Source organism: Nyctereutes procyonoides, unplaced genomic scaffold (genome assembly GCF_905146905.1).
Source record: "Nyctereutes procyonoides isolate TBG_1078 unplaced genomic scaffold, NYPRO_anot_genome, whole genome shotgun sequence".
NCBI classification, from domain to species: Eukaryota; Metazoa; Chordata; class Mammalia; order Carnivora; family Canidae; genus Nyctereutes; species Nyctereutes procyonoides.
In genome coordinates, this window is record NW_026575144.1 from 3,806,331 (window position 1) to 3,826,927 (window position 20,597).

The 20,597-nt window shown below is 35.3% G+C and overlaps 1 protein-coding gene across 3 annotated transcripts in view; it reads left to right on the top strand.

Moving 5' to 3' along the window:
* JMJD1C (jumonji domain containing 1C) overlaps nt 1-20,597 on the top strand; it is a 325,600-nt gene that overhangs the window by 89,097 nt on the left and 215,906 nt on the right. The gene's annotated exons all lie outside the window — the stretch shown is intronic.

The following is a 20,597-nucleotide window of genomic DNA, read 5'->3' on the forward strand; positions in this document are numbered from 1 at the left end:
TTTTTATATCATCTTTTTTTTTTAAACCTCTTCATTCTGTACTTGATTACATTTTAAATTTACAGAGCATGTATTTTATGTTCACCATATACGGAACATTCTACTGAGTCACAAGAAATTATTCTTTTTAGAATTTTAAATTTAATGGCTCCTTGAAATCAAATTTAGTAAAAATCCAAAAGAACAAATATGAGAACACACACACACCTAAAACTGTCTTTATGTTTTTGTATGTGCATATAATGGAATTTTAAAATTATATTGTAACTTCTCTGGTATCCTAGGTTTATTAAGAGTGACTTGCATGCATTATGAGGATAGAACTAGGAGCAACTTCTTGTCATGTCAAACAGTTTGCTTTTTTTTTTTTTTTTAAGATTTTATTTATTCATGAGAGACACACAGAAAAGAGGTCAAGACATAGGCAGAGGGAGAAGCAGGCTCTCTGCAGGGAACCTGATGCAGAACTAGATCTCAGGACCCCAGGATCATGACTTGAAGGCAGATGGTCAACCACTGAGCCACTTAGGCTTTTGCTTTTTTCTCTCTACTGTTTGCTTTTTTCTCTTTCACAATCTAGGGCAGTCTGTTTCTGGACCTGTTCGTGATGATCTTTAACATATAATGGGAAGACCTACCTTCCTAGTAGCTCAGTCTCCCTGAATCTTTCGACAATATTTTTGATTGTCTACATTGTTTTACTCAAGTATTTTCTTGTTGGTGATCTCACCAGTTACCTTGACCAGTCATCATTGTCTGTGTGTATCATCTTAGATGTAATGCCCAAAATAGTGCCTAACAAAGAATAGATGCTAGATGACTATTCTTGAATATATGAAATGTTGGGTAAACTTATTCACCGAGTTCTCCCATGCTTTAAAAGAGAAGAGGAAATGAGAGAAGCAGAATAATATCTATTTATTAAAGGCAACTAAATCCATAGATAGGATAACTGAGGCCAAAGTACAGGAAGAGATTAAAATAAGAGAATAAAAACAAAGGAAGAGGGTCAACTACTAGTAGTAATACAAAAGGGGCAAAAGTCATGTTTTTCCCCCACTACCAACTTACACTGGAGCTAACCTTTTGAACTGGCAGTTGGCTACTATGTGATTTTATTGAAAATTGGGTAGTGCTTGCAAAAGGAAAACTAAAAGAGAGTTTTTAAGTGAAAATAATAGAGATTGAAAGAGTGCAAGATGAGATGATTGAGAGAAGAATTTCAAAATAAAAGGAAGAAGGGAGGAATGGTTGGTTCATAGTGGTGATAATTAGTTTCCACTTAAAATAGATACCCTTAGTATGTGCCAGGCATTATCTTAATGTTAAGCACTTTATATCCACTACCATATTTCATCCTTGTATTAGCTTTATGAATTAATTACTACTGTTATTTCCACTTTACAAATGTGGCAAGCATTTTCTAAACATTAAGCACTTTACATCTGTTTTTTTTTTTAAGATTTTATTTATTTATTCATGAGAGACACAGATTGAGAGAGAGAGAGAGAGAGAGAGAGAGAGAGAGAGAGGCAGAGACACAGGCAGAGGAAGAAGCAGGCTCCATGCAGGGAGCCTGATGTGGGACTCGATCCCGGGTCTCCAGGATCACACCCTGGGCCGAAGGCGGGCACTAAACCGCTAAGCCACCCAGGGATTCCCTCATCTGTTAACTTATTTCATACTAACTATGGGTCCTCATACTAACTTTGTGGGTCCATTACTGCTGTTATGTCCATTTTACAAATGTGACAACTGAGAAATACAGAGATTCAGGAAATTACTCAAGATCATACATATTGTAAGTGATGGCTAGTATTAGAATCCAGGTTCTGTGATTCCAGAGTCCACTTTTTGTATGTTAATGCTGCCTCAATAGTAAAGTCCATGGAATTCTTTAAGAGTTAGAAATGAAGTGATTGCCAGGATTCAGTTTAAACCACATTCAAAAGGAAGGTTACCTGAGCCAATGGATATTAAGAGAGCTTTTAGTTCTTCAGCACACATAATACTGTTTTCCACTCTGCCTTTTTTGTGTTTGTCCCTTTTGCCTATAGTTTTTTTTTTTATTTTTATCTTCTTCATTGCTTAATTTCTACTGTTTTTTTAAAATTTCTTAAATTAAAAAAAATTTTTTTAAGATTTTATTTATTCATGAGAGACAGAAGAGAGAGGCAGAGACATAGGAAGAGGGAGGAGAAGCAGGCTCCATGCAGAGAGCCTGATGTGGGACTCGATCCCGGGACTCCAGGATCACACCCTGAGCCAAAGGCAGACAAATGCTCAACCACTGAGCCACCCAGGCATCCCTACTGTCTTTTTTGTTTGTTTGTTTTTTGGTTTTTTTTTTTTCCTGTCTTTTTTCAAAAAGATTTTTTAAATTTTTATTTATTTGACAGAGTGAGAGCACAAGCAGGGGGAGCGAGTGGCAGGCAGAGGGAAGGGGAGAAGCAGGTTCCCCGATGAGCAGGGAGCCCCCCAGCAGGGCTCCATGTCTCAGGGCTCCCTGTGAGGGCTCTGGGATCATGACCTGAGCTGAAGGCAGACACTTAACCAACTAAGCTACCCAGGAACCCCAATTTCTACTGTGTTTTTAAGGCCTAGCTCCTCCAGGAAGTATTTCCTACCCACCCACCCCCATTTTCCCTCATCCCTGGTAGAGTAAGGTGACTGGGAGGGAGCAGGTCTTCTTTATAACTGTTACCTGTCTGTGTCTATGAAAAGATGATTAAATCTCTTGGTTTTCTAAGAGAATATTTTACCTAAAGTGCCATCATAAGAATTATGTAAAGCATTTACCATTGTGCCTTTTACTAAACCTAGTTATGCATGTAACTTGTCTTTGGGGGACTACAGTAGATGATGAAGTAATAAATGACAGTAACCTCAAGATTCAGTCTTTAAGGAAGATATCTTGAATGAAAAGATACAGCAACAGAATGGCAATAGTCTAGTGGTTCTGTTCTGCGATTTAGTTGGTCACTGGGTTACTGAATGATAGACCATAGAAACTTTGTAAAAGCTGCATTTCCTATTATTTGGTAGATGCTGAGAATGCATTTTAACTTTAATAAGTAGAAACTTGTGCAGGAAAATAATGTAATTAGAATCTTATAAGGTATTAAAACAAATTGAATCCTTGAATGATTTTTTTGTAGTTATCTGCTTATGCTTTCTTGTTGGTTTGAATAATACTCCCTTTATTAGCAGTAGATTATCTTTAACATCTTAATAATTCTTACCCTTTCTCTGTAACGGGCTCACATTTCTCTTTGTATGTACATTGTAGATTAAGGTTGCTTTCACTTGTCACTGTCCCCTAAGGTTAAACATTGCATTTTATTCCCTTGCTTATCTCTAGCTAGTAGTAGTACAGTCATCCTTGTAGTTGACAGAGAAATTAAGTAATGCCAGTTACTTAAAGAAATAGATTATGGACTAGCAGTATTACAGTATATATGTCAGTGAAGTGATTTTTATGACCTATAGGTAATTTCTTATAACTTTATAATTTATTTTTTGTCTTTGTATATGTGGTAACATTAGAGGACTACACAGTATATTTGTCAATTACTTACCTGAATAAAGACTTTGAGGTAGCTATTATTAAAGATAACTATAAGTAAGATTGACAGATTGCAAATAGGACATTTAAAAAATTCATGTAAACTGAGATGGGCTCAATATAAACTAGATATATGAACTAATAGTGATTAGGTGTTTAATTCTGAAATTTGTTATATGTGACAGAGTCAGGGATATATTGTAGGCTAGAAATTTTTATTAGCTAATAATGAACAGATTTTGAAAGAATGATTTTCCTGGCTCTAAAGAGTTTAAAAATAAAAATTATTTTCCTTTAAATAGTGCATAATGCCATAATGAATGATGTCATTTATAATGATTTTGTGTTCTATGTGTAGGTGTTCTTCATACAGCTTTTTAAAAATAATAATTTTCAGTAACAGCCACAGACAGGACATTACACCATAACTTCCTGTATAATTTCTATAGAGAAAAAAGTGATTTAAAGATTGAGCTTTAGGGTTCTGTGGGTGGCTCAGCAGTTTAGCGCCTGCCTTCAGCCCAGGGTGTGATCCTGGAGTCCTGGGATCAAGTTCCATGTCAAGTTCCTTGCATGGAGCCTGCTTCTCCCTCTGCCTGTGTCTCTGCCTCTCTCTCTCTGTGTCTCTCATGAATAAATAAGTAAAATCTTTAAAAAAAAAAAAAAAGAAAAAGAATTGGTATTAGAAAGAAATGAAAATATTTTTTAAAAAGATCCAGCTTTATAAAAAATGATAGTTTTGAATATGTAGTAATAAGGTTGAATAATTTATGTCATAATTGAAGACCATTTTCTGTACTATTTTCTTTGAATATCATTTTTTGTTTGCTTATCTTTGGTGCTGGGTAGCAGTTAAAGATTGAAGTACAGGGGTTAGATTCTAAAGTTAAAATGCATTAAACAAATACTGCATGCCTTGTACATATCAGGCAGAGGGCCGGGGGATATAATAGTTAAAACAGAACAAAATCTTCCCTTAAATAAGGAGACTCAAAAGCTAAAGATAATAAAGAAGTATGATAAGTAGTATATAAGATGGATAAATACCTGAAAGGAGAATAAAGCATAGAAATTGAGGGGGTGGGGGTGACATTTTAGGTAGGATAGCCAGGGAATGCCTCTATGAGAAGGTGTCTTTGGGGTGAAGACTTTACAGAAACAAGGAAACTAGCTATGCCGATATCTGGAGTAAGAGTATTTTAGGAATGGAGAAGAACAAGTACACAAGAGGCCAAACATACTTGAAGAGCAATGAAGGTAATATGGCTAGGTAGGAGTAAAAAGTGAGAGTAGCAGAAGAGTAACAGGATGATAAGGATGCACTTTTTGAAGGTCCTTAAAGGTTATTTTACGGATTACTGCCTTTTCTCTGTGAGATAGGAAGGCATAAGTAACTTGATTTCAAAACTATCACTGCCTGCTTTCTTGAGAGTATACTTTTGGAGTATCTGGCAAGAACAAAAACGGAGAGCAGTTAGGCACTTGTAATGTTCCAGCGGTAAGAAATTATGATAACTTGGGATCATGGTTGTTACCAGTGATAAGGATGGTAAGAAATGCTTCAGTTCACATTTATTTCAAATACAGAATTGATAGGATGAGTTGCTGAACTGCTTCTGATGTGAGAGAAAGGTAGGTGTTACAGATAAGCTCTAAAGTTTTGGGCTCCAGCAACTGAAAAGATAGAGTCACCATTTCCTCAAATGGACGCTGATGATGAAGGAGCAGATTTTCATGGTTGTGGTGGGGATACTAAATTTGATTTTTAGGTATGTCAGGTTTGAGGTGTTTATTGAACACTCAGGTGAAGTGTAGGCAGTTAGTTAAACTATTGTGTCTATTAGTTCAAGAGAGGTCTGCCTGGAGAGTCTGGAGTATTCAATATATAGACAGCATTAAAAACTATGAAAGTGGATGAATTGATGTAGGTAGAGAGTGAATGTAGATAGAGACACTTAAAGATTGAGCTCTGGAGTAATACTTACAGGTTAGATAGGTGAGAAAAAAGGGCCAAGAAGGTAAGGAAAACCAAGAGAAAGTGATGTTCAGAAAGCCAAGTAGAAAAAAATGTTTGAAAGGAGGGATTGATCATTTGGGTCAAATGTTATTTAATATTTCTTGTAGAGCTAGCCTGCTGATAAGGAATTATTTCAGCTGGTGCACATCTGTGAAGGTATTTTTTTCACCTTTTAAATTATTTATAACTAATTTCTTTTTACTGGATATAGAATTCTAAGCTGACAGGTTTTTTTTTTTTTATTTTATTGCTTCAAAGATGTTGTATTCCTATAAATATATGTTGTTTGTTTTGTTTTTCCTGGGATGAAGTTAAGTTACTTGGAAACAATTTGATCTTTAGGGTCTTGTTTTTAAGATTTTTTAAAATTATAAACAGAGTAGCTCAGCATCAGGGAAATATAAATCAAAACGACAGTGGGATACCACCTCACACCACTCAGAATGGCTAAAATCAACAACACAGGAAACAGCAGATGCTGGTGAAGATGCAGAGAAAGGGGAATCTTTGTACGCTGTTGATGGGAATGCAAGCTGGTGCAGCCACTCTGGAGAATAGTATGGAGGTTCCTCAAAAGGTTGAAAATAGCTACCCTACCATCCAGCAATTGCACTACTGGGTATTTACCCCAAAGATAAAAGTGTAGTGATCTGAAGGGGCACCTGTACCCCAATATTTTAGCAACAATGTCTACAATAGCCAAACTATGGAAAGAGCCCAGATGTCCATTGACAGATGAATGGATAAAGAAGATGTCCTACTCAGCCATCAAAAAATTGAAATCCTGCCACTTGCAATGACCTTGGAAGGAACTAGAGGGTATTATGCTAAGTGAAATAAGTCAATCAGAGAAAGACTTTTATCATATGATCTCATTCATGTGGAATTTAAGAAACATAACAGAGGATCATAGGGAAGAGAGGAAAAAATAAAACAAGAAGAAATCAGAGAGGGAGACAAACCATAAAGAGACTTAATCATAGGAAACAAACTGAGAGTCCCTGAAGGGGAGAGGGGTGGGAGATGCAGTAACTTGGTGATGGGCATTAATGTGGCACCTCATATAATGAACACTGGGTGTTACATGAGACTGATGAATTACTGACCTCTACCTCTGAAACCAGTAATATGTTATATGTTAATTAATTGAATTTAAATTAAAAAAAAAAAGCCAGCTTTTAGTCTAGGGCTAATTTTTCTCCATTACAAACCCTTCTGAGTATTCTATCAGTGCCTTATAAATTGAGATTAATCACTTTTACTAGTGGGAAGAGGAACTGCACCAGGCTCATGTGAGCTTTGGGAATTCCTCTCTCTAGTCCTTTCAGGTTTTTGTTTTCTTCTACCTTTGTTTAATTTCTTAAAGCATATGGGCTGTCAGACCCTATATTTATCTCAGTGCTTAGGGTGCCCCTCTGGTGATCTTTCTCTTGGTGGCTTTTTCCTCCCTGATGTGTGTCCTGCAACTCCTTGGCCTGTCTGAATTCTCAGCTTTATGTCTTCAATTTATAGAAACTCTTAGGCTCCATATGATTTCCTCCTCCTTTACATGGTGGTATGTAACTCTCTTTAGTAGATAAGCCAATATAACTGGAAAGGTTACCTAACCTGTGTCCCATTTTTTGACAATTCATTATCCTTTGTTGCCTTATGTTCATTATCTTGGAAATTACTGTTTTATGTATTTTTTTCTCTGGATTTTTAGTAGTCTCAGAATGATAAATGTAGACCCTGTTAATTCATCTTGGCTCAAAGCAAAAATTGGTTCATTACATTTTTAGATTTTTGCCATTTTTTAGATTTTTGTCATTAAGTATTTATAAATGTACATAGGGGTGCCTGGATGGCTCAGTGGTTGAACGTCTGCCTTTGGCTCAGGTTGCGATCCCAGGGTCTGGGGATCAAGTCCCACATTAGGCTCCCTATGGTGAGCCTGCTTCTTCCTCTGCCTATGTCTCTGCCTCTCTCTGTGTATTTCTCATGAATAAATAAAATCTTTTTTAAAACATAAAATGTGCATAGGAAGTAATATATATTAGCTCTAAGGTTGCAAATTAGTGGCTTGTAGAAGTGTTTTATTTTTTTATTTTTTTAAAGATTTTATTTATTCTTGAGAGACACAGCAAGAGAGGCAGAGACACAGGCAGAAGGAGAAGCAGGCCCCTTGCAGGGAGTCCAATGTGGGACTCAATCCCGGGTCCCCAGGATCACGCCCTGAGCCAAAGGCAGACGCTCAACACCTGAGCCCCCCAGGTGCCCCTGTTTTATTGTTTGACATGTCAATTTAAATATTGAGGAATTTAACTTAAAAATTTGGATTTGGGGGTTCTCTCAATAAATTGTACACTTGGGGATGCCTGGGTGGCTCAGCAGTTGAGTGCTTGCCTTCGGCCCAGGGCATGATCCTGGAGTCCCGGGATGGAGTCCCACATTGGGCTCCCTGCATGGAGCCTGCTTCTCCCTCTGCCTGTGTCTCTGCTTCTCTCTCTCTGTATCTCTCATGAATAAATAAATAAATAAATAAATAAATAAATAAATAAATAAATAAATAAATAAATAAATAAATAAATAAAATTGTGCATTCTAGTAACATTGTGTTTGAAATTGTAATTTTAACTGTTAGCCAGAGCTGCAAAGTTTCCTTCTTGAGTCAAGGCATACCTTCTCTAGATTGTTAGTTCCTTTTCCCTATTTTAGAATTCACTTAATTTATGTTACCTGCCTTGACTCCAGTAGAGTTTGAGTTTGAGGTCAGTTTCAGTGATTCATCATGATTAAGAAGGTACCAAATGAAAATTACTCCTGTGATTTTGTGAATGATACAATTGAATTACTATATCTTCTGTTACAGTCAAGCCATCTTTGTTCTTTGACTTTCACATACTTAGCAAAGTTAAGCTCTTACTTGAGATCTTCATAGGTAGAAAAGTAAATTATTTTTATTGTATGTGTAGCCTCTGGTTGGTTGATAAATAAGAGCCCAGGTCAATTAATAAAAGCATCATCTTTTCTTAATCTTAAGTTTCTTAGTGTAAGGAAAGCATTCAGTTAGTTTTATGATTACCATGAAAGTTAACTTAAAAGATGTAGATGGCATTTTAGAAGACATCATTTTCTTAGATATTCAGAGCCTGTATATTTTTGTTTTGAGGTATACTTGAAAGCTCTAAAATTTGTAGTTGGCCTCTTGGTTTCTATATTTATGTTATTAGAAATTGCTTCTGGCTCAGTTGGTTAGGTGTCTGGCTCTTGATTTCTGTTCAGGTTGTGATCTCAACGTCGTGAGATTGAGACCTCAGTCCGGTTCTGTGCTCAACACAGAGTCTGCTTGGGATTTTCAATCTCTCTCTCTTTTCCCTCTCTGTTCCTTCCCCTACTTGTGTTCTCTTTCTCTCTCTCTCCAATAAATAAATAAAATCTTAAAAAAAAACTTGCATATGATCTTTTAAAAAGCTTTTGTACCCTTCTATCTCATAATTTTTTTGCAGTGCCAGTTATGGTGGGTTGGGGATCTATAGGTGTTCTCTATTCTTAGAGAGTTTAGAGGTAATTTTAGAGATTGGGTTGGTTTCGCTTAACCATTATTCCAAGTAACAGTAGTTAAAAGACCTACTTAGTTGTGTTGTCCCTGTTATAACAAGAATCACAGAAGTAGACATTCCAGGGTTGACGTCAAATACAACAAAACTGTTGCTATTGCCTTGCTTGGTGTAACTCCAAACAGAAAGGAGGAGAAAGTGGAAAAGTTCATATCATCTGTGTTTGCTCCTAGTTAAAGATCTTTCTAAGAAACCTCAGCTCAAGTTACCTCAGATCTTACATATATTTTATTTTCCTGAATTGTGTCGTATTGCCATTTCCAGGAGGCTGGGAAATTTAGAATTGGCCTTTATTGCCCCTAACAAAATTTGTGTGCTTTGGAAGAAAATGGGGTGGATGGATATTGGTTATACAACTTGAAGTCCATGCCTCAGAGGTCGTGGTACTTTGGGAAAAGCCCCTTAACAGCTATAGTTCGGGCCATCTTATTTTTCATAATGGTGCCACTTATGAAACAAGCGAAATATGTCATTTTTAGGTATTTCAGTGCATTAATCTTACTCCAGTTTTTTTCCTGGTTTGTTGTGGGTTTTTTTTTTTTTTTCTGATTCTCTTAACCTTTTCAATAATTAATTTGGTCTTTTAGAATTGAATATAATGATGAACCTTATTAAATAGCTTTATTGAAGGATTGAGAAGTTATTGTTTGTAAATCAATATACAGTTGGCCCTTAACATGGATTTGAACTGTGCAAGTCCACATATATGTGATGTTTCCGATAAATACAGAACAGTATTGTAAATATGTTTTCTCTTCCTTATGATTTTCTTCTAACTTACTTTATTACAGGAGTATAGTATATAATATATATAATGCACAAAATATGTTTAATCAACTGTTTATGTTATTAGGAATGCTTCTGCTCAGTAGTAGACTATCAGTATAATTTGGGGGGAATCAAAAGTTAGATATGGATTTTCAAATGTATGGGGGTTGGCACCCTAACCCCTGTATTGTTCAAGGGTCAACTGTATAATTTATTTGAATATAATCTTTCATCTGTTTGACTTGGCTACTCTTTTAGGGTTCTCAGACCCAATTCTTGAACATAATCTTTATTTTTTTTTTGTAAAGATTTTATTTATTTATTTGAGAGAGAGAGTGTGTGCACACAAGCAGGAGTTGGAGCAGAGGGAGAGGGAAGGCAGACTCCAGGCCAAACGTGGAACCTGATGCAGGGCTTGATCCTGATTTGACATCATGACCTAAGCCAAGATCAAGAGTTGGATGCTTAACTGACTGAGCTACCCAGGTGTCCCTTCAACGTAATCTTTTATCTGTCTGACTTGGCTATTCTTTTAGGGTTCTCAGACCCAATTCCAATGAGGAGGTGGTTCTTTTTTTTTTTTTTTTTTTTTTTTTTTTGAGGAGGTGGTTCTACAACACCATGCAGTTCTTGGACACCATTGGGGTAACTGCGAATTCAACTCAATTCTGACACTTTCTACCCAAGGTATCATCAGATTCCACAGGTTAAGTGTTCATTCCTCAAGATTCCTCCTCCATCCACCATTTTAAATGCCAGTTGCAAACACCAGGCTGTTATTTGTACTTCTGCTAGACCACTTACAGATTGAAAGTTCTGACTCACTCCTCTTTAGGTTCATTTAATTTGCTAGAGCATTTCACAGAACTCAGGGAAACATTAGGTTGATTAATTTGCTGGAGCTGCTCACAGAACTCAGGGAACTTACTTACCTTTACAGCCAGGAGAAGAGATATATAAAGTGAGGTCCAGGAGGGTCCCAAGTATAGGAGCTTTTATCCTCATAATTCGGGTTCATGGCCTTCCCGATGTGGATGTATTTACCAATGTGAAAGCTCTCTGAACACTATACTATTGGAATTTTATGGAATCTTCCTCATTTAGGCATGATCAGTTATTAAACTCCATTTCTAACTCCCTCCCATCTCTCTGGAGGATGATGGGTAGGGCTGAAAATTTCAAGCTTCTAATCATGGCTTACATTTTCTGTTTACCAGCCTCCATCCATCTAGTCACCTCAGTAGAACAAAAGAATGCTCCTCGTTCACTTATTTAGGAGGTTAAAAGGGTTTTAGGAGAACTGTTAGGGATAGTCAAAGACAAATATCAGAACAAGAGATGTTGCTTGTTTTTTTAATCACTTAGGAAGTTATAAGGGTTTATCGAGTTCTTTGCCAGGGACCAGAGACAGAGATTAATAATGTTTTCTGTTATTTCATAGTCATTTAGAAAAATCTGAGCAAGCCCCTTTAAAATGACACTAGTCTTTATAGAGTAAAATACTATTTTATATGAGAAATGTTATTGTGTTCTTCATTTCAAAAGTATACATGATCATATATCTGATAATGGTTTGGTATCCAAAATACATAAGAATTTCTAAAACTCAGTAACAGAATGACAACTCAATTTAAAAATGGGAAAAATATTCGAATAGACATTTCTCCAAAGATGATGGTATAGTAATATCCAATAAGCACATGAAAAAGTTGTCCTTCATATCTTTAGTTACTAGAGAAATATAAATCAAACCTACCATGTACTACCACTTCACACTTACTAGGATGGTTATAATTTTTAAAAAGCATGAAAAACCACACATAAGACAGACCAAAAAACCAGAAAATAATATGTTGGTGAGGATGTGGAAAAAATGGAACTTTCAGGTATTATTGGTAGAAATGTAAAAAGTGGTGCAGCTGATACAGAAAACTTTTGGTGGTTCCTCAGAAAGCTAAACAGAATGACCAGCAATTCTACTCCTAGGTATATCCCAAAGAATTGAATGCTCAGACTCAAATAGATACTCGTATACCCATCTTCATTGCAGCATTATTCATAATAGCTGTAAGGCAAAAACAACCTAAATACCCAGCAAAAGATAGATGGATAAATGAAATGTGGTAATAGATTCGATGGGATATTACAAAGCCATGAAAGGAGATAATATTCTGATACCTGCTACAATATGAATGAACTTTAAAAATATGCTAAGTGAAATAAGCTGTACACAAAGGGACATATTATATGATTCTACTTATATGAAATCTTTAGATAAGCAAATTCATAGAAACGGAAGGTATATTACAGGTTATATAGGGCCAAGAGGAGAGCAGAATGGGGAGTTACTGCTTATGAATAAAGAGTTTATTGTGGGGGCACCTGGGTGGCTCAGTGGCTTAGCGTCTGTCTGAGCCTTTGGCTCAGGTGGTGATCCCGGGGTCCTGGGGTAGAATCCTCTATCAGGCTTCCCGCAGGGAGTCTGCCTTTCCCTCTGCCTCTCGGTGTCTCTCATGAATAAATAAATAAAATCTTTAAAGAAAAAAGAGTTTATAGTGATAAGGAGGTCTTGAAAATAAATAGTAATGATTGTTGGACAATAGTGTGAAAATAATTAATGCCACTGAATTATAAACTTAAAACTGGATAAAAATGACAAGTTTTATATCTTACCATGAACAAAAGACAAAAATATCTTTTTTACTTAAACCATCCCACTTTAGTAGGCAATAGCAAAATCTTAATTTTTTTGACTATTTTTTATGACCTTGATTTTAATTACTTTCCCAAGTTTCACTATTTCTTTTCATGCTAATTACATTCAGATAGCGTATCATTGTCCAGCTGCTTTGTATGTAGTGTGGGAGTTCAGTACCACATTTAATCTTATTTGACTAGATCACCTGGAGAAAAGTGCTTAGACTGGATGGAAAATATTTCAGGTAGAAGAAATGTTGTAAGAAAAACGGGCAGCCCTGCTAGCGCAGTGGTTTAGCGCCACCTGCAGCCCAGGGCGTGATCCTGGAGACCCCGGATCGAGTCCCACGTCAGGCTCTCTGTATGGTGCCTGCTTCTCCCTCTGCCTGTGTCTCTGCTTCTCTCTCTCTCCTCTCTGTGTTTCTCATGAATAATTAAATAAAATCTTTTAAAAATATATTAATTTGTTATAGTTAAAATAATTTTCTAACAAATGGCTTTTTACCTCCTTCATGGTATCCAAAATTCCATTGCATTTTTATTTTGACACCTGTCGCCTTCTTTTTTTGGGGGGGGGACTCAATCCCCAGGATCACGACCTAAGCCAAAGGCAGACAGTCAACCACTGAACCACACAGGTGCCCCTAACATATTTTTAAATGAGAGAAGATTCCTATGTTACTTAAAAATATTAAGCTTCTAAAAAAATAAAGCTTCAAATAATTATTTGATCATTTACATTTTGCTCACTTATTTTCTGAGAGGTTTTTGGCGAAGTATTTTAATCTGAGATTTAAAGCTATCCATTCATAATTGGGTAGGCTTATATAAAAGGGCACATTTTTATATTTAAAAATATTTCATCACTTTATAGCTACATTGTAAAACTTTGTCAGCAATTTGAGTATTTAGCACATAGAGTAGTACTTGAAGGGAAAAGTATTTTCACTTTTAATTTTAGCTGTAATTCTGTTCTTAAAAAATAGAAAATCCAATAGAGTAGTAGCTCATCGAAATATGTACATTGAAAATGCTTTGTGTAATATTTAACTATAATTCTTTGGTAACCTGCTGTGTTTCATTACTTGCTTAAACAATTGATCAAGTTCTCAGAGTTATAGAGTATGGAATGTGTCAAGGTGATTTAGATCAAGAATTTTTTTCAAAGTAAGTGATATCAGTCTCTATGATCATAGAAAAATCTGAATGTTTCTATGACAAGTTTAGTTTTAACAATTTAACTTCTTGTAAACTCAACTTAATGTGAATTAGTTGCAAAATGAGTCACTTTCACTGAAATAAGTGGCCTCCCATTATATTTTCATACTTGTAAAAAAAAAAAAACAACCTGTAAATACTTACTTAGTATGTTTGAATTATCCTTAAAATTTCATTTGGATATATAGTGCTTTTTTTGGAGTGTGAAATTAAAAAGTCGGTTATATAATTTTTTACCAAATGGAAGGTATGAAGTTTTATTTCACACTTCATGAGGATAATAAACATAACTTTAAAATAAAATGCAAATAGAATATTTTACCCATATTTTGAATACATTAATTCTGCGGATGGGGGAGATAGACTTTGCTACAACTTATTACAAAGCTAGAGTTATGTTTCATTACTTATGTAAAATAGTGTTCTTTGTTTAGCTTCTTTTAGTGCTAAGAGAATTGTGTAGTGCCATTGATTGCTTCCATGCAATGGGAATCTGACCTTCGGCAGATATTTGAGAAATTGCCAGCACATGAACAGCCGACTAGAGTTTTCCCCCTTATTTGATAGACCTTAATGTGTAGTAACATGCCAAAGAAATTTTAAGCTTTTTTTTGTAATATCTAAAGTTCTCTAAAATATTAAAAACATGTTAAAATACTGGCAAAATGAGATTATTTTTCTCAAATCATGGATTACAATTCAGGTGATGTTTACATGTTCACTTATGAAGAATACACTAAGAAAATCATTGTTGAGTGAATAATATTTTACTTTCTTATTGAAGATATTTTTGCCTGTAAAATATCATTAAGGGTTGATGTATGTAATTTCTTTTCTTGGTCATGTGTTTCCTCGTGCAGTTTAAGCATTGCAGGTTTCTCTTATTTTAGTGTTCTTATCTAGTTCTTACTTAATTGTAAGTATCCTTTAAAAATACAGACTCTTTTATAGAGGTTAAGTGTATCACGAAATATTTATCTTTTGTGGAACTCCTAGTTAGGAACAAGATGCTGCACAATTGTGTGTTAAAGCCTGTCCTCAGGACAGTATTTTTAGAGGATATATGAGGTTCAGCTATATAGTTGTGGGAGTTTAGCATGAACACTCTAAGCTCTGTTTTCTTCATTTTCATTGATTGGATACAGGAAAGCAGAAGAAGGAGTGCCTTTATGTTTAAGAATTAAGTAAATGTATTGATAGTACCAACAATTGCTAGACTGGATCTTTTCCTGCAGGTGCTGCTGTTCCATAGGGCATCATAGTTGCTTTTTATTGTGTCAGATGTGCAAAAAAAAGATTTTATTTTAAGAAAAGTTAAAGTAATATTATCTGTTGTAGTTCCATTTTATGGTTTTGTAACAATTAGATATGTAATTAGGTTTATATACTGAATTAGTTCTTCTAAATAAAGGCTTATGATTAAGTTATGATTGAATTGTTGGTATGTGCTTATATGTCACCTTAAAAATAAAAAGATGTAATTTTAAAGTCAGACATTCAATAGATTCATTTTGAGTTCCGAGAATAACTATACTAAACCAGAAATTAAAAGAATCAAACATCTGTGCTATAGTTTTGCTGAATCAACATGAACCAAACTAATGGCCAGTATCCATTGCACTGTGTTAACCAGTTACATGTTTGTATATAAAAGCATTAAACAATATAATTATTCCTCCAGTAACATTATCACATTATATTATACTACCCTTGCATATTAGTGCTTTCTTACAAAAGTCATGTGTAAGGTTTTATTGGGTGAAAAAGGTTATTTAATTTACTGCAAACTGGGGGCTTTAAAATACATAGATAAACAGAGCACTCAAAGTTTATAGGTAAAATTCTAATGTATATCTGACTTGTGATATTACATACTAATATTAAAGTTGTAGTCATTTTATGTGAAGAAAAAATGTATTCTTAAGTGAGATTTGGTGAGTAACCATATTCTTACTTATATACACACTGCTACATTTACTCATTTTCAAAAGCAGTAGAATGGAGTTGTTTAATAAGGGATTAGGTTGTAGAGTTGGCAACAGCAGGGAAAAATGCATCTAATCTAATCAAGTTGACTTGTAAAGCTGTTTTAGGAAGACTAACATATAGTTTTATCATTCATCCAACACAGCTGGCTTTTTTTCTTTCAGTAATGGGATTTTTTTTTCTTTGGTATATTAGATTAAGTGATTTTCTTACACTTACATTTTTCTTTTATTTCTAGTCACTAGAATCACACTCATCTATTGGGCAGGGTCCTCTCATGAGTCATGAGAAAGCTGTGGGGTGGGGACGCCTGGGTGGCTCAGTGGTTGAATGTCTGCCTTGGGCCGAGGGCGTGATCCTGGAGTTCCTGGATAAAGTCCCACATTGGGTCCCTGCATGGAGCCTGCTTCTCCCTCTGCCTTATGTCTCTTGCTTCTCTCTGTGTCTTTCATGAATGGATAAATAAAATCTTTTTTAAAAAAAGAAAGACAGCTGTGGGGAAAGAAGCTTTAGTTTAGGGGATCGAAAGATCATTTAGATCTCTATATTGAAATTTCTAAACCTGAAAATATAACACAGACTCAAGTATGCTTTTTATTTATTTTTATTTTTTATTTATTTTTAAAAGATTTTACTTTTATTTGACCGAGAGAGAGCACCAGAAAGCACAAGGGGGAGGAATGGCAGAGGGAGAGAGAGAAGCAGGCTCCCCACTGAGCCAGGAGCCCAATGCAGGGCTTGATCCCAAGACTTTGGGTTCTTGACCTGTGCCAAAGGCAGATGCTTAACTGACTGAATCACCCAGGCACCCCTCAAGTATGCTAAAGAGAGGGGGGAAAAAAAACTTTTGTAGTGAAGATTTTCTATTAAATAAAGTTTTCTTAATTATTAATAGTTTTAGAAGAATATGTAGTATTTAGTTCATTTCCAGAAATACCGTTATCTTTGTAAAAGTTTGTACTTTTCAGTCTTTCAGTATCTAGCATTCTTTTACTCTGGTTCTCTTTCAGATACGGATAGAATCAATCAACTTTTAATTCTTCTTCATTAATGTGGAATTTTAATTGTGTTTGTAATTTTGTAATCCTCTAATTTTCATCACAAAAATTTGTGACTGTCCTCCAATTCAGCTTTTAATCTGACTTGAGGGAGAAAAGTTTAAATGCTTCCTAAAGTTAAAAGAATTGCTTTACTTAGATTTCTAAGCATTTCCTCTCTCTCTCTCTCTCTTTTACATATGTTTAGGCTTGCATAGATCCTTTGTTATTATCTCCTGATAACCATTTTTTTTTGTCTCCTAGCAAAGCAGAAAAGAACAGGTTCAGCATAAGGCAGCTGTGAAGGACCTTTTTCCCATCAAAAAGGAGTTTAGCTAACTATTTTACTAAATAAATCTAAGATTTCCTCCTTCCCAATAATTGCAGCTGTTTACATAAAATGTTCCTACAATATGAGATTGTGTCTCTTATTTTATAAGACTCTGCTCAGGAAACTCGTTATTTAAAATCATGGTAAGCTAGAACATGTTATTTAAAATATGTTTAAACATATTTAAGATGGCAAAACACAAATCAAATAAGCTATTTTGATAATCAGCACCAAAACTGTGTAAGTCCAAATAGTGCTGTCAAATCAAAATATCAAAGAGTGCTTGTCTTTGATCTATTTTGCTATTAGCTCTTTCAGATAAATACACAAACACATATATTGAAAGATGAGACTAAGTATTTGGAAAGTATTTCTCTTTCAGTGTGCCTGATTACAATGGGTTAAATCTTTTTTTTTTTTTTTTAAAGATCTTATTTATTTATTCATGAGAGACACAGAATGGCAGAGACATAGGCAGAAGGAGAAGCAGGATCCATGCAGGGAGCCTGATGTGGGACCCCATCTCGGGACTCCGGGATCATGCCCTGAGCTGAAGGCAGACGCTCAACCACTGAGCCCCCCAGGTGTCCCACAATGGCTTAAATCTTAAGATAGCTCTGAACTATTAGTAAGTCTTTCATCATAATTTATTTAGCAAGTTGTGGCCTTTTTCTTATTTTTAAAAGTATATCATACAGAATATACACTGTTCTTTAGTTAAAGAATTTTTTTGTTTTTATCTACTCATGTAACTACCACCCAGATCAAAATACAGAATGTTTCTAACACACCATCTTTACCGAAATACCCTTTGCCAGTCTATACCACTACTTTATTCCACTAATTCTATTATCATGAGTAAGATTTGCCTTTGCTGAACTTCAGTAAGATTTGCCTTTGCTGAACTTCAGAGACTCCTGGGAAACTCAGTCGGTTGTGTTCAAATTTTTATTTTGGCTCAGGTCATGGTCTGGAATCGAGCCCCATTGGTCGAGCTTCGCACGTGTTTTGGTGATACAACCTTAAAAAACTGATATATTCATCTGTGTTACTAGATTTACCAGAAGTTCGCTCTTTTTATTGCCATGCACTAATCCATTGTGTGAATATACTGTTTAGCTGTCCTTCAAATGATGGGCATTTGAGTTCCCAGGTTTTGGCTTCTGAACAAAACTGAACTCACTTGATAATTTTAGCCATTCTCCTAGGTATCTAATAGAAGGTACTGTAATTTTAATTTGCATTTCATTGATGAGTAATTTGCTTAGTACCTTTTCATATACTTATTGACAAACATGCCAAATCAAGTCTTATACCTATTTAAAAAAGGATTGTCTTTTTGTTTCGTAGGAGGACTTTATATATTCTAGTTGTAAGTTATTGGCAGCAGGATTTGGGACTAGAGTGAGGCAGATGAGGCACCTAAGGTACAAATGCTTACATTTGTGAGTGAGGCAGGCAGATGAGGTGAGGCAGATGAGGCACCCACTGTTAGAGTTGAGTTCCCTATGTTTCTCCAAAGCATTCCTGTGGGTCATTATCTAATTTAAGACTTAAAAATGTTGCCTCATTAGAAAGGTCATCATATCTAAAATAGCACCCCACTTTTCTGCCATTCTGTCATTCTAGACACCTTTGTTTTTCTTCATAGCACTTATGACTAACTGACATATACTTACATGTATGCTTTATCTTTGGTTTTCTTGCCCTTCAAAAGAAAATATGCTGTATGAAAGTTGAGATTTTCTTTTTATCCCCTGCTGTTTACCAGCCTCTGGATCAGTATGTGGCATATAATAAGGTTATAATAAGTACTTGTTAGATATTAATAAAATAGGGAACTCGAGAGCACCTGGGTGGCTCAGTGGTTGAGTGTCTGCCTTTGGCTCAGATCGTAATCCTGGGGTCCTGGGATCAAGTCTTGCATCAGGCTCCCTATAGGGGAGCCTGCTTCTCTCTTTCTGTGTCTTTCATGAATAAAAAAAAATAAATCTTAAAAAAGGGAACTTGAGACAAGCAAATATAAAAAAAATGAGTTTCATTTTAAGCATGCTGAATATACGTTGCAGATAGTATAGATAGGAGATTGAACTAGGTCAGCAATTGGCAAATATTTTCTGTAAAGGTCCAGAGAGTAAACATTTTATGCTTTGTGGCCCCTACAGATTATGTCACAACGGCTCAATTCTATATCCATGTGAGAAAAACATCCCGGGGCAATACATAAGTTAATGAGAATAGCTATGTTTCAGTAAAACTTGATGTATTAAAAACAGGTGATTGGCTTATAGGCCATATTTTGCTGACCTGTGGACTAGGTAATGGAGACCTATAAATGTGAGACATAGAAGCTTGATCTCCATTTAGAAAGTAGTCATGATATTTTACATTGAAGTGAGATGACAAAAATAATTTTTCTAAGAACATTAGTCTGATAGTAGTAGTTAAGCTGAGAAAAAATGATTGGAGACAGAAAATAATTATGAAACATTTAATTTTACATAGAGCTTACTATACTGAGGTACTTGTACTGAATCTTTATAGATACTAATTTCTTTAATCCTCAAAAAATGATGTGAGGTAAACACTGCTGTAAATTCCTTTACATAATAAGGAAAATGCAGCATGGAGAAGAACTTAAATAATTTACCCAAGTTCACACTACTGTTAAGTTGTAGAGCAGTAGTTAAACCAAGACTACTCCTTATCAGTGTGCTGTTTTATAACATCTCATTAAGTAGTTAGGAGCTTGAACTAGAATATTGGCAGTGAAAGGGACAGGATGCCTACCTCTCTTCTAGTAACCATCTGTTCTCTGTATTAAGAGTTTGTTTTTTTGGTTTGTCTCTTTTTTTCTTCTTTTGTTCGTTTGTTTTGTTTCTTAAATTCCACATATGAATGAAATCATATGCTATTTGTTTTTATCTGGCTTATTTTGCTTAACAGTATAGTTTCCAGATCCATCCATGTTGTTGCAAATGGCGAGATTTCATTCTTTTTTTTTTAAATGGGTGAATAATACTCTATTGTGTGTGTGTGTGTGTATGTGTGTATATATATATATATATATATATATATATATATATATATATATATACCACATCTTTATCCATTCATTGATCAGTGGACATATGGGCTGCTTCCATAGTTTGACTATTATAAATAATGCTGCAATAAGCATAAAGGGTATATGTGTCCCTTCAAATGAATGTATTAGTATTCTTTGGGTTAATATCCAGTAGTGAGATTACTGGATCTTAGGGTAGCTGTTTTTAATTTTCTGAGGAACTTCCATACTGTCTTCCACAATGGTTGCACCAGTTTTCTTTCCCACCAACAGTGCAGGAGGATTCCTTTTTCTCCACATCCATGCCAACAT